The sequence below is a fragment of the Sturnus vulgaris genome, chromosome 1 (assembly GCF_052056855.1).
Source record: "Sturnus vulgaris isolate bStuVul1 chromosome 1, bStuVul1.hap1, whole genome shotgun sequence".
In the NCBI taxonomy this organism is placed as follows: Eukaryota; Metazoa; Chordata; class Aves; order Passeriformes; family Sturnidae; genus Sturnus; species Sturnus vulgaris.
Window position 1 is genome coordinate 146,688,133 of NC_142243.1, and position 14,389 is coordinate 146,702,521.

At 42.4% G+C, this 14,389-nt stretch overlaps 1 long non-coding RNA gene across 6 annotated transcripts in view; it reads left to right on the forward strand.

Moving 5' to 3' along the window:
• Positions 1 to 12,893, forward strand: part of LOC106860581 (uncharacterized) — a 154,964-nt gene extending 142,071 nt beyond the window's left edge. For all 6 annotated transcript variants that reach the window (XR_015808524.1, XR_015808525.1, XR_015808526.1 and 3 more), the window contains one exon: positions 1 to 12,893. This exon is cut by the window's left edge. This is a non-coding gene — a long non-coding RNA (uncharacterized LOC106860581).
• The last annotated feature ends 1,496 nt before the right edge of the window (positions 12,894 to 14,389 follow it).

Consider the following 14,389-nt stretch of genomic DNA (forward strand, 5'->3'; position numbering starts at 1 on the left):
AGACATAAAATAAAGTGGAAGAAATGTTAAATGACTGGGAAGGAGTTTTGTTCTGATCTGTAGGAGATTCCTAGATTGCTGATGATACAATTAGAATGTGTGGTCTATGTTCCTGGTTGTGAGAAGAGGAAGAAGGTACAGAAGGAAAGACAGCTTAAAAATATGGAAATATTAAACACAAATGGTATGCAACCTGTTGTACAGTGCCTTGCTTGTCACATAATAGTGTCTATGCTATGTCTGTACACATCTGTACTACTGTCTGTTCCATTATTAGGAATAATAAAATGTATCCACTGTAGTAAAACTGATCATGCTTTTGTTGAAAAAATGCCTATTTTTCTGCTCTTAAAATTCCAGCTAAAATTGATCTGATTCAATGCTGTAAAGCTCATCCTTCATAAACCAGCAGTCCTGGAATCCAGCACAGATGAATTGTAGATGAAATGTATTTTTGCCCATTATGTCAATGCATTGCTTGTACTAAGGAGCCCAAAATTTAACACAATGCTCCAGATGCAATCTCACAAGTGCCAGATAAATGGGAATTAAAACTTGTTTCAACTTACACAGTTGTCTCACCATAGGAGGTAGCCTGGCTGGTCAGCCAAGAGATCAACAGCACTCTGCTTGTCTACACCAATGTGATAGGTTATCTCCAGAGAGTTGGCATATCTTTGGCTAGGGCACTAAGCTTAGAAATGTGCCTGCCTTGAAAAGTAGAAGGTGGACCTTGGTCCTGCCTGTTTGTACCACTCTGGTGTATCTTCGTGTCCTGTTAAATTGGGGTCCCATGAGCATAAGACATGTGGTCTAAACAAAGAACGAAGCAACAGGGATTATTTTGGTATCTCAGAGGGCTTAGTGTATAGGATGATCTCTTCTCTGTCCTGAATGTTTTTTGAACTTATTTCTGTGTTCACTCACTCTTTTGTATCTCCTGCTGTTTAATAAAACTGGACCTGAAGGGACATGAAACTTGACTGAGGAGCCGTGCTGTAGCTGAACTGCTCTGGTTAGTGGAGCTGCCTAAGTGTTTGCAACATGTTTGCAGCATGGTAAGGTGAAGAGCCATGTAAATAAATGACTAGCCCTAAAGTGCTGAAAATGAATGCCCTATGATGGATTGAGGGGCTGGGGGAAAATGCCCCAACTCCTTGCCTTGCATCCTCTCATCCCCCATCCTTTCACTGTGCTCACCAAGGCAGATGAAGGGGATCCTTACAAAGCTCTTGTCGTGTTCCCAAGGTCTGAAATCAGTTGACAAAATCTGCACTGAGCAACCCGAGAGCCTCTTCTCTCAGGCTGGGAGGTCTGAGCACTGCCAAAAGCTTCTGGCCCCCTCTCCCAGGCTGATGCTTTGAAAGGATATCGTTGGCTCCATGACACTGCGGGTCTGTTGACTTGTGTTTGTATGTTTGTGCTGGGATGTGTGCACAGCTCAAAAGCAGGTCTGAGGTTAAGTAAAGCCCCTTGCTTGGTGGGGAACCTTGATCAACATGTCACAGAACGTGACAACTTCCATAATGTTTTTTAAAAAATGTGTACAGGGTTAGCTGCCAACTTCCAGGGAGGGATATGTGTAACCACTTGAAATATTCAACTTCTGAGCTCTGCCATCTTCTCCACAGCGGTTTTGAAGATTTTGTTTGATTTCTCTATGCCAGCCAGTTACTATACTATATATCTGACATCTTTGAGTTTTGTGTGGCTTACTGAAGGGTTTTTCATGTCAGAGACTTAATATAGGCTTTAGTGTTTTGGTTTTTTTCCTAGTGTTCTAACTGAAAAAGAATTGTTTTGGTTTTTTTTCAATTTCTTTCTCTATATCTCTCTTTATGGGCACATATTTAATACTTTTGAAAATTTAGTCCTTTTATCATGTCTTAATTCAGGCATCTAAAATCATGGCCCACTTTGAATTTAGTCCAAACAGCCCTGCCATGACATGACACAGTTTTCTCTTGGTTGGTCACACAACTTAACTCAGCACAGATGAGTTTGGAGGTGAGAGTGATAAAAAAATACCTAGGCTGCAAGGATATAACAGTTTTGTCTATGTACATTAGTTGTAGCATACTCTTATGTCCCTCCAAGACAAGGGATGTGGATTGTGCTCTTTATGAAAGGCCTGTATAAGTGTTAAATGCTGGAAATAAAGAGATGACTGAGAATGATTTTGCAGCCATTATGGACTTTTATTTCAAGAGCTCTGTGACTGCTTGGGCTAGTAATAATAACCAGGGTAGGCTTTCCTTTCACATACACTCATAAAGAAGTGTTGGGGTATTGACGTGAAAAGAGGAATAATTAGGATGCACAAGAAAGATTTTATTAGATAGCAGAAACCCAAATGATACCATGTCACAGTCACCTCTTCTGCCAATATTGGAGTAATTTGCCACCAATCTCATTTGCTACTTACTTTTCAGTAAAATCTGCTTCTGCTACATATCTTGAAAGAATTTAGTGTTAAACTGGTTCTCCCATCCCCACTGGACCTCAGTGCAAATGAGAAATGAGAATCAGGTAAAAGGCTTATGAAAACAACTATTTTTGGCTTAGCCCTGATAGGACAACAACTCCGTTGTTCTGCTCTGATATTGTCAGTGTGACTCATCTTTAGAGGACTTTCTGGCCCATTTTCTTTAAAAATGTGCTCTATCCAGAGAACTGACTGGGACTTTCTAAAACTGGAAACACTGAAGAAGAACAGTTTGCCCGTTTGTTGAGTGTTGGTTAACCTTTTCTATACCACCTGACCTCAAAAGGTAGAACATGTGCTATCTTATGCAGGAAGGTGCTTTCAACCAGAAGTGTGTTTTTATGGATTTTTTTTTTCCTTCTGGTGGATGGCGATTATGGAGATATCAGGCTTCGATGCTATTGTGGAGACTTAGTTCAGGTATCCTCAGAGAATTAATAGCTGATGGCTGCTTTAGCATGGGAAGAATGGTCAAGACTAGATGATGCCACTCTGAACCTCATCTGGCCTCTGGTGGTACCTTGCAAGCCTTGGGTTTCAGAGGATTTTCCTGGTCTTTGAGATTCTCAAAGCATGGACTGCTGCTGAGCTTTGAGTGTGCCACTGGTGACAAAAAACAATGCATTGGAGAGCAAGGGTTAGGGGCATCTCAGACACATGCCAGCGAGGATATGTCCCTTCCTTTCCACTTGTGTGTTTTCCCTGAAGATACAAATTCACGTTGCAGTTGGATAAGTTCTTACTTAGTATAACACTGAATAATCTCTCTTTCAAGGCCCTTAAATACTACATTGATCAGGACTTTAGAGAGGTAAAAGCCAAGCTCCTTTTGCCAAGATGAACTTCCATTCATAGAGTCTGGGAGTGGTCTGACATGGACATTGGTGACCTGCTTTGTTACCTGTGGAATCTGGCTCTGCTGAAAACAGTGGCAAAACCACCAGTGAAATAAAATTGAAATTTCAGTATGTTTATTTGCATTACTTTTTTTTCTAAAGTGTTTGATATATAGGCATCGAGGACATGGAGAAAATATTGATATGATTGAGACATACTCTCCATTTTGGTAAGGGGTGGGCATATATCACTATGGGAAGATGTGTTCAGAGTTTTGCTTGGCACTTTGAAATGCTTTTCATTTTTTTCTTACCTACCGTGCTTCAGCCTTTCAGGTTAAACTTGTGTATGAATGGCAGGTCTTATTATTTTGAGTGTTCTGTGTTTTTCTTCATTATTTAGATACCGAACTTGCAAAACATTCCTCTTAGCAGGGCAATTCATCCTCAACTGGATCTTAATGAGACCAGTGCTTCCTTTCCTGGGAAAGTATGTGCCTCTGGTGAGAGAAACCCACCTTTCACAAACCACAGCTAAAACTTGTTTTTTCAGTGAAGCACAAAGCACACAGCCACTTGAAAATGTCAGTTTTTGTAACATGAAGCAAATATGCATGTTGTAAATTTGGGACAGACAAGTTTTGATGTGGGTCTTGAACAGGGCTTCAATACAGAGATAGCTCATCTTTAATTTATATTTACCTGCAATTGAACCATTCCAAGAAAAGCCATTTTGTGGTTCCTGGGCCAGGGATGAGGAAGAAGAAGGATAAAAACCTTCTACCCTAAACAGTAACAGATACAAAAGGCAGAACAGATCTATGTTCCCTAAATTAAAACTTAGTATAGGGCTCTTAAAATGTTTTTCATTATTAAAATCACTGAGATATTTGTGCTAAAACTCTTTCAGCTATCAGCTCTTCTTTCTTGGGGAAAAAAAGAAACATTCCTTTTTTTGTTTGCTGTCTCTGTTGCCACAAGCAAATTTAGTAAAATTCAGCTGGCAGCCAGTCTCCAGTGGTGCTCTCCAGGGCTCAGTTCTGGGGCCAGTTCTGCTTAATCTCTTTATCAGTGATATTGATGAGGGGATTGAGGGCACCCTCAATGTTTGTGGACAACATTAAGCTGGGACTGTTGATCTGCCAAAGGGTGGGAGGGCTTTGCAAAGGGATCTGAACAGGCTGGGTTAATGGGTTGGGACCAATTGTCTGAGGTTCAACAAGGCCAAGTGCCAGCTCCTGCACTTGGGTCACAACAACCCCCTACAGGGTAGGGGCAGAGTGGCTGGAAAGCAGCCCAGAGGAAAGGGACCTCTGATCAGCAGTGGCTGAACATGAGCCAGGGTGTGCCCAGGTGGCCAAGAAGGTCAGTGGCACCTGGCCTGGATCAGCAATAGTGTGGCCAGCAGGACCAGGGCAATGATTGTCCCCCTGTGCTGGACACTGCTGAGGCCACGCCTTGAGTCCTGTGCCCACTTTTTGGCTCCTCACTGCAAGAAGGACATTGAGGGACTGGAGAGTGTCCATAGAAGGGCAGTGGAGGTCTGGAGCACCAGTCTGATGAGGAGCAGCTGAGGGAGCTGGAGGTGTTTAGCCTGGAGAAAAGGAGGTTCAGGAGGGACCTTATCTCTCTCTACAACTCTGTGAAAGAAAGTTGTAGCCAGGTAGGGGTCAGTCTCTTCTCCTAAGTAACAAGTAATAGGATAAGAAAAATGGCCTCATATTGTGCCAGAGGTATTGTGCCTGGGTATTAGGAATAGTTTATTAATTTTTTCACTGAAAGGGTGTTCAAGCATTAGAACACACAACTCAGAGAATTGGTGAAATCACAATCCCTAGAGAGATTTAAAAGACGTGATGTTGCACTTTAGAGACATGGTTTAGTGGTGGATTTAGAAGTGCTGAGTTAATGATTGGACTCAATGATCTTAGAGGTCTTTTTCACCCTAAAGAATTCTATGACTTTAAGATATAACCACAGGTTTTATATTTGATTATGAAACCTGCTGCAGGAAATTCTCTGGCCTCTCTCGTGCCCAGTTTTGAATTAGTTGAATCAAAATGGCTTTTTTGGCCTGAAAATTCATCAATCATTTAAGTCCAACAAAAATTTCAGTCATGTGGTAATGTTTATAGAGGGAGTTACAGTTTTTTAGGAATCAAAAACGTTTTGTGAACAGTAGTTGGTTCGTGCTTTCCTCCTTCATATATGCAGCCACCACCAAGGATGAGGAATGTCTTGGGTTTTTGTAGGGGATATCAATGGCAAAGATGTATGTAAGCAGCACGAAATCTTAAAAAAAACAGAAGCTGAATTTTATCATAACTTTGTATTCATGCTTCTAAAAGAGCTATGGGATTTTTTTAGAGGTCTGTACCTGTTGGTCTGTAAAGTACCAGCAGTAATTATAGAATTATAGCATTATTGAGGTTGGAGAGGACCCATAGGATCATCAAATCCAACCTTTGAGAGAATCATGATTTTCCGTGTCTTCCCAGGGATGGTGACTCCCCCACTTCCCTGGGAGCCTTCCAATGCTTGGTCACTCTTTCAGTAAATAAATTTTTCCTAATATCCAACCAGACCCTCCTTTAGTGCAACTTTGGGTCATCTCCCAATGTCCTATTGCTAGTTGTCACCTTTGGATTGTTTTGGGGTTAGTGCTTCTGTACCAACAGTAGTAACACATTGCTGGATTATCATTACCTTGGCCTGGAATATCTCAGTGCTCTTTGATCAGCATTTGAGTGAGAGAAGTTTCATTGTACCCCTTGTCTGGTACTGCAGGTGCCTGTGTACTGCAAATACAGCTGCGTGTCTGGCAGCACTGCCTGTGTGCCTGTCCCTGTTCAGAGCAGCTGGCTCGGGCTCCTTGCTGAAGGCTGTTACCTCAAGCAGCAGAGTTGTTCTGTGGCACAGTGGTATATTCAGCCTTTATTGATGCTCACCACGGCTTCTCCTGAAAGGAAAATGTGTCCTTGGCTAATCTGTCAGAATTGGCTTGTTCTAAATCATAGGAACAAAGAAAAGCTTGTAAGGAAACCGCTGCATTATCTCTATCAGTCAGCCTTTCTTATTTCCATTACATGCAGCCTTGCTTATGTCTCTGACACTTAGGGAATATTCAAATTCTGCTCTTTTCTGTTTCTTCAGACCAGCTGTCATTGGGTCTGATCTAGACCCCAGTCAATTTGAGGGAGTCTTCCTAATGCTGTTGGCTGGCTTTGGATCTTCTCCATCGCTTGCATCACTCTTTCATAAATCAGAGGCCCACGTTTGACTTCTTAGAAAGCTGATCTCAGGAAGGTAGAAATCAAATAATTGAGGTGTAGCACCTCAAATACATTGAGGTGTAGCACCTCAATGCTCTGCTTGAAACAGATGTCAGAGGGTTGCTTACCCCAAAGAAAGAGATAACAAAGGATTTTCTGCTGACTATAGTATGTATATGTGTATATATATGTATAGTCTCTAATATTTTCTATTAAATACAATGCAATAGAAAATACAGAAGATAAAGAAATCCTTGTACAGCTAGCTTCCTCTGCCCCACAGACAAATTCCACAGGATCAACTTCTTACACCCCTACTTGAAACATCCCTGGCATAATAAAAGACCTAAAAACGTAATCAGATCTCACCATTTAATTTATGCCAACAGGGTGAAATGTACCAAAAGTCTAAATCAGTACTGTCAAATATCTGTAGGAACTAAGGAAATGGGCTTCAAAACCTTACCCCAGAATCAGCAACAAATGTGAATTTTTGTTTTGGAATTTTGGTTTTTTTGTTTGCTTTAGTTTTATTTTGGCATTATTATTATTACTCTTATCACTGAGGAGGAGTCTTTTATGGAAATCGAAATATTGCTTATTTCTGGCCTACTGGTGTGAGGTCTAATTTAAAAGAGCAGCTGATTTTCAGAAGTCTCAAAGGAATGGAAGAGCATAAGGTTGAAGGGTCCTTGATGGTGGCTTCATGGAGAAACAGGAAAAGCACAGAGAGAGCCATCAAGGAACAATTTCCATGGTGCCTCCTCAGTGTCAGGGTTTGTGCAGCTTTGGAGCAAAACATCACTGAAGAGGACAGCATGTGGGAGCTCCTGTCCAAGCATGTCTGGAGAAAGGGACAGCCACCACCAGTCACTCCAGGCAGGTGGGATCAGCTGCTGAAGAAGCACCCGAGCTGGAAATGGGGATCCCTAGAACTCCAGCTGTTCTCCATCTGAGCTGAACCTCTTGGTGCCAGGTGGGCCATGTGCACAGAGTGGTTCTGGTCCTCAGATCAGATGAGGAGCCTTCACTGGAAGAGGGCAAGCTGAGAAAGCTGCAAACTCAGCTTCTGCTTGGGCTGAAAAAGCAATGAAAAGAGGGCAACTGTATGAGGTGGGTGGCAGGTTTGAGGGGTAGAAGGTAGTGTGATAGAGAGTGTAGCTTGTTGTTCCCCTCCTTCCCAAAAGAAAGGGTTTCATGTTTTTAATTTGGTACTTTATATAATTAATCTTGCCTGTGTCAGAGGCAATCTCAGGTGTTCTCCTGGGCTGGGATTCGTCCTGATTTTACTGCTGCTCTTCAGCAGAGACCTTTGGAGGCTAAACCTGACCCTGTGAGGTTCAGCAGAGATGTTACAGGTGAATTGTGTCTTGCTTTTGAAGGCCTTGCTGGAGCCTCTGGATGCTAATGAAATGCTTACATATAATAACAACAAGGGCTTCTTTTCATCTCCTTGTGCTGAGTTGGGTGTTACCTTTTGGAAATGGCATCTGTGTCTGCCTGGGAGAGCACTGGATTTAACACATGGGAATGATTGGGAACTGGTAACAAAGGTGTGGGTACTCCAGTCCTTTTCCACAGAAAACCTGAAATCTAATAAAAATGTTTATATATTGTTTTATCTTGGCTTGCTTTCAGGTCTTTTTATATTACAACTACAGAGATTTAATTAAGAAGAATATTGAATGTGGTCAACTTTGTGCACACTAAGGATGTGATGAAAACAACGGCTTCTGTAAAAACCCTTAAATAGTTCTGTCAGTCTCCTGAAAAAGAGGAAACTTGGTCTTTTGTAACCAGTATTTTCCTATCATGAACTAGGATTGGGGGATTTTAGAGATGATAAATTGACTATGCGTCAGTGGGGCAACATCATGCTAAAGGAATCTGCTCTACTCTAGTGCAGATAGTGCGGGGTGTACTTCAAATACTAAATAAAAATTACCCAGACATTCAATTTTCCACTTTCTTCAGCAGTGACTGGGCCACAGCATGCAGTTTAGGGCTTCATGTTATAGAATTGGACAAGTGACAGTCCATAGCTGAGACCGCAGCAGCTGTGGAAAATGAGAATCAGTATTTTTGCAGAGGAGGGTGGTTCCCTGATGGGAAGAGAAGTGAACGAGGGCACCTCATGACAATTACACACATAAACACTCAGACTCTGCAGCAAGACACCTGATCATCAGAGATGCTCTGTCTCCAGGACCCTGCTCTGTATGGGATTAGAACGGCAAAGAAATAGAACACCATGAGACCATCTCTGTGTAAAAATGAATACCCAGCTGCTTTGTTCTGTTGTTGCTTTTGCATCTGTTCCACGTTGCAAGAAGGCTGATACCAATTCCTATATAGCCAAATACAGTCAGCAAAGCATCCTGTGTGGTTTAAACCCAAATTCTTGAAGAAGAATTAATCTGAAGGGTTCATTTTTATTGTCTTGACTGGCAAACAGCTGATCTGACAAGAAGCCTATGGTAGTGCTGAAAGCTCACAAAAGTATTGCAGAAGCATCTTAATTCATGGCTTATATCTCAGTTTGTGCCTCCACATTACTGGTTGCGCTACAGTAAATCTTTCAGCATTTGAGCTCGGTTGCCTCTGCTCTTTCCAACAATAAAGATGAGGGTCACTTCTTCTCATTAGTCAGTAAAAGCTGAATTTAAAAATAACATGCTGACGTTGCTGCACGGAAGTGTTTAAGTTGGATTAAATATGAGAGAAAAATAAATCTGGGAAGAGCAAGCTACAAAGGGAATTGCAGATTCACTTTCCAGTCTGAAAGATTTTTAGGGCAGAGACTGTCAATTATTTTGTTTGCACAACAATCTCAACATAAATGGGGCCTCTAGATGCTTCCACAATGTAAATTATTGATGCTGTTAGGATCCACAAAAGACACGTGCCTAGCTTTAAGCACAGGGGTAATAAAACTGACGTCTAAAGGAATCCTTTAGCTCAGAGTTAAATATGTGCTTATGTTCTTTGGGCTTCTGGTGGCTGCTTTAGGGCTTATGTGCCTGATGGGATCTTGAAGTAACAAAGCTGGCCATGCTGTGATAGAGAATGCAGGTCTGAATAGACACACCTGGGAGTTCCAGATAATTCTTATGACCTCTCAGAGAAACTCAGCCCTGTTGACTTTGCAGGAAACCACTTGAAACAGATAGTCCTTATCCAAAGTGACAGCAGGTACACGATCCTAATAAAAGAAACATGGGCCCGTTGCACATCATCCTGTCATTGCATTACCTTGCCTGACAAAGGGAGGAGGCACACCGTGATCTGAAAGAGATCTGAGGTGACACGGTGCCTGACAAGACATCCTGGCTGATGGAAAGGGAGCTGGGAGGCAGGCAGGGTGGGAAGGAAGCAAGGCTGGGACACCTGGAGCTGTGGCTCAGCACTTGCTGGTCCCTTTGTGTTGGGTGGTCTGTGCCTGCGCTCCCAGTGACAGATGTGAGTTCTTGAGGTGCCAAAATGAGCCTTGACTAAGCAGAAATAACAAAAAGAAAAAACTGAAGATAAAAAAATGTTAATAATCCTCAGGCTCTGGTGCTTTTTTGGCTTGCTGTTTTTCACCCCAGCCTTCAAACAACCTGTGCTACAGCAGATTGCAAGCTTTTGCAGATCTGCTAGCCTTCGCCTTTTGGAAAAAGCCTTGCTTGCTTTTTGGCTCAGTTTACATTCCTTTTCAGCCATCTCTCCCTGTCTTGGAGGTGGAAGTTTGCAATGTATTATGCATGATGTTATTTAAACCTCTATGTTGATTGTGGTTTCTATGGGGGCCCTTTTTTGATGTTCTTTTTGAATGTATCACCTGCCTTAGGAGCAAGATACTTCTGATTTGGCTGTCCTCGCTGTGAAATGGCAGAGGAAACAACATGGGAGGAGCCCTAAGCCCTGTAGATACAATACCATAGTGACCAGCAAAACCTACCTGATCACACCTCTCTGTGCTGCTTGGGGCCTCTGTGCTCTCTGCATCCTTCAGTCTCTCTTCTCTGGTCTCCCTTCCACACACTTGCCCCTTCCTGGGGGATAAGCTGCAGGCAGCCTGTTGGAGGCAGTGCCTGTGCTTCCAACCAGAGAAACACCCTTCAGGAGGGCAAGCATGCATCAAAGGCATCCAGCTGCTAGGAAGGAGCTGTGGATTTTCCCTTTTCTTTACTCTTCCTGGGCAAAAGAGAAAGAAGCTGTGTAATGCCTCCTGTTCATCTCTTTATCTTCCCACTTGAAGTACAGAGCCGAGGGGCAACTTTCCAGTTGTCACCATGTGGTTCTTTCTTTCAGGAACAAGGTGACACAAAAACCTTTGGGAGACAGCAGGAGCCCATGAGAGATCTGCCCCCAGTGAACACGGAGGGGTGGGCTCTGATCTCTGGAAGCAATGCTCTACTCACCCTAGTGCCTCTGGTTCCACTTCAGCCTCCAAAAAATGAGATTGTGCTTCAGTGAGAGGAAGCATGGCTCAGCTTTCCCAAGTGCTCAGAAGATTTGGCTCTGCAGAAGGAAGGTCAGTCTTAGGGCATCCAGTGCAAGGTGGCAGCTCCTGCTCCTTGGGCTTGGAAGGAGACCCTTGGCTGAGCCTGGTGGAGTCCATCTGAACTCTGCTGGTTCAGATGACCCTTCTGAGCATAGATGGCCACCCATAGTTCTTACACTCACAACACACTGAGCCCTGTCACCTGAAGAGATTTCCTTTCTCCCAGCTTCTGGCTGCATCCTCAAAGCCTTTCCCTTCAGGAAGAGTCTTTTTCAGAGCAGAGGTGTATATGTCCTCCATGGAGTCATTGTAGGAGCTGTACTCGCAAGGCACTATGTCATGGGCAGAGCAGAACTGATATTTCAAACTGGAAGAAGAAAAAAGACAAAGGGAGTTACACAGGTCAGGAAGCCTTGGATGAGTGAATGACACTTTTGCCCTCTGCTGAACTGTGTCTCTTAAGTATGTTGCCTTTTTCCCAACCTGGAAATAAAACTCAAGAAAAGCATCAAGTACACAATTTGGTTGTAGTCAATCAAACCTACCTAGGGCAGAGACCTGAGGTGAGGAGGTGCCCTTTAAACAAGGAAGATGTGGGAACTGTGTGCTCCTCAAAAAGCTGTTGGAGCATTCAGGGACATTCTAGCAAGAGGCAGCGCTGCTATATCTTCACAGCTTCCCCATCACCAAGCTCCAGGTGCTGCAGTCGCACTGCTTGGTTGCAGTGGAAATTATCTTCTAAACACAGAAAACTCCATGGTCTGGTGTGCCAAGCAGCCATGGCCTCTGCTGTAAGGCCATTACCCACTGATTACCTGGGCACTGTGTGAAAATTGACAGATTTCAATTCCTGAAATCAGGTTTTGTTCATTAATCTTTACACTGGGGTGACTCCCAAGCTTACATGACACGATTAATTTAAGGTGGAGAACCAAAGACATTTGAGATTCAGAAGGTAGGGTTTTCCTGACCTTTGGGGGTAAAAATCTCTTGAAAAATTTGGGGTTCAATCCTCTCTTTGTGGTGCTTCTGTGGCCCAAGCAAGGGTTAACATCTCTAAGCCACCCGCTCCACTGCCCACCCTGCAACAGGCTTAGCTTGCCCTTCCATTGTTTGGACTAAACCTTCCCAGATTTACTTACTTCCTTTTGATGTCTCGCAATGTTTGTTTATTAGCGCCAGTGGCCTGTGTTAACTCTGAGTAAGTCTTTGACTAAATCCCATTCTCTGCCTTTCCTCCCTTCACGGGCTTGTGAGCTGATAAACTTCAGTGCTGGCTTTCAAATCCAGTGAGGTTAAACATGAACTTCTTTTACACCTGCCTGCTTTCCCAGCTAATGGACTCTGGTGGCTGCTGAGAGAGGACTCCTTTTATGGCAAAGAGAAGGCTGCAAAAGTTCATTTCGTTTCTGGTTCGTATGTTCAAGAAGAGACTTTTAACTCTTGGAGAGGAAAGGATTATTTTAGTGAATTCGCTGCTGTCCTGAGGTCATCTGCTTAACAGTAGCAGAGAAATAATAACAGGACAGGTATTAGCCCATAAGTCATGTAGTGTTATATATAGTCCACCAACCATTATTTTATTATTCCCTTTCTTTTCACCATGTTTAAGTACCATTTTGGGACTCAGAGTTTAAACAGCTTCAATCTAAAGTGTGAATCAAGAGAAAGAAGATGAGAGCTGTTTGGGAAATGATAAGTACTTCCTATGGAAAGTTTTACAACAGTTCTCTTTTTCCTTTAATCACGGAAAAGTTCCATTAAAAGAACAAAGCCACAAAAAAAAAAAAAAAAAAAAAAAAAGCAAAACCAAACCCCAAATCCAAATTTTTTTCCACATTTTTAATATTTGAAATTTTTATTTTTGCTATGGGTCTATCTCAGGAGAGAAGGTATTGAAAAATTCCCTACAATTATTTGTGTTTTTTCATTTTAAGACAATCTCCTGACTAAATTTGCTCATGTTATTTAATTACAGACATAAGCCCTACTCTCAAATTCTGTATGGGTTATGTGCTTTATGTATATGCTTTAAGTTTTATGATTTATGATTACAAAATAAGACTGCATGAGAATAATTTTAAAGAAAATAATCTTTGGGTATTTATTGCGCCATTATTTTGTCTCATAAAATTCTCTTAATCAGCAATGATTAATTCTTGAGTCATCAGTATCTAAGAGTCCTAAAATGCCTTGTGGGTGCTTAAATATTCTTTTTAAAGGATTTACAAATTCACTGATATTTAAAATGGTGTTTCAAGGGTCTACAGATGTTCCAGCATGGAGAAGTAACTCTGTGGTGCCAGTCTGAACTTTTATAAAATGTTTTTGCCAAAAAGAACTCACATTCAAACTGCAGGTGATTGACAGATGGCAAAGAGGAAGGATTATAGAATATGAATTACAGAGTGAATGCAGATTGCACTGAAAGGTTTTAAAAGCCTAGGGAAAATTTGTGGTCATCCAGAACTGAATTTACATGACAGTCAGATGACAAAGTAACAGCTCTCCTTTTTGTCTCCAACATTTTTTCTTCATATATTTTATTCAACTATAACGTGTGGTGGAGGGGCTTTTAACTCGTTTTGCCCACGATTCTTTGGCAGTGCCTTTGAGCTCTTTCAGTGTGGTGATGGAAAGACCTCTGCTGAAGGTTTCTGGCATTGTTCAAGAAATTGTCACCCATTTCCTCTCTAGTCCTGTCAGAACAGTGAGGGGAGTAGACACGTGCCTTTCTACCCCTCCTCTTCATAGCCTGGATTCCATCCCAGCCTTGTCCATCCCAGCCCCACAGCAGCTCCGGGCAGGGCATGCACTGCATGCCAGCAGCAGGGACCACAGGGATGCCTGTGTGCCTGACTTCCACCTATCCTGGTCACCAAGGCTGCAAAACAGACTTCTCAGAGACACTTAGACACTGTGAAGGAGAGCAGACTGTATTCAGCTTTAAAGATCAAAGCTTGATCCTGTCTGCCTGTAAGAGCTACTCAGGTCTATGTAGATGCCTTTTGGTTTCAGGAGGTCTCTGGTTCACACAAACAGGACTTTTTGCAGCCAGCTTAGTGCTGAAATGTGCACAGAAATACTCTGCAGAAGCCTGAAAACAGCTCACTGTGAATCGAGGGGCATTATTTTCCAACAGGTCAATATTTCTGAGATTATTATGATAACCAGTGACAAAAAACCATGGAAAACAGTACTGATGTAGCTAATGGGTTGCAAATCCCAACTGCATTTCAGCACAAATCTGCATATAGACACAATTCTTTGTAAAGGAATGTCCTAGTGCCACAGCAGCCTTCAGAACAGG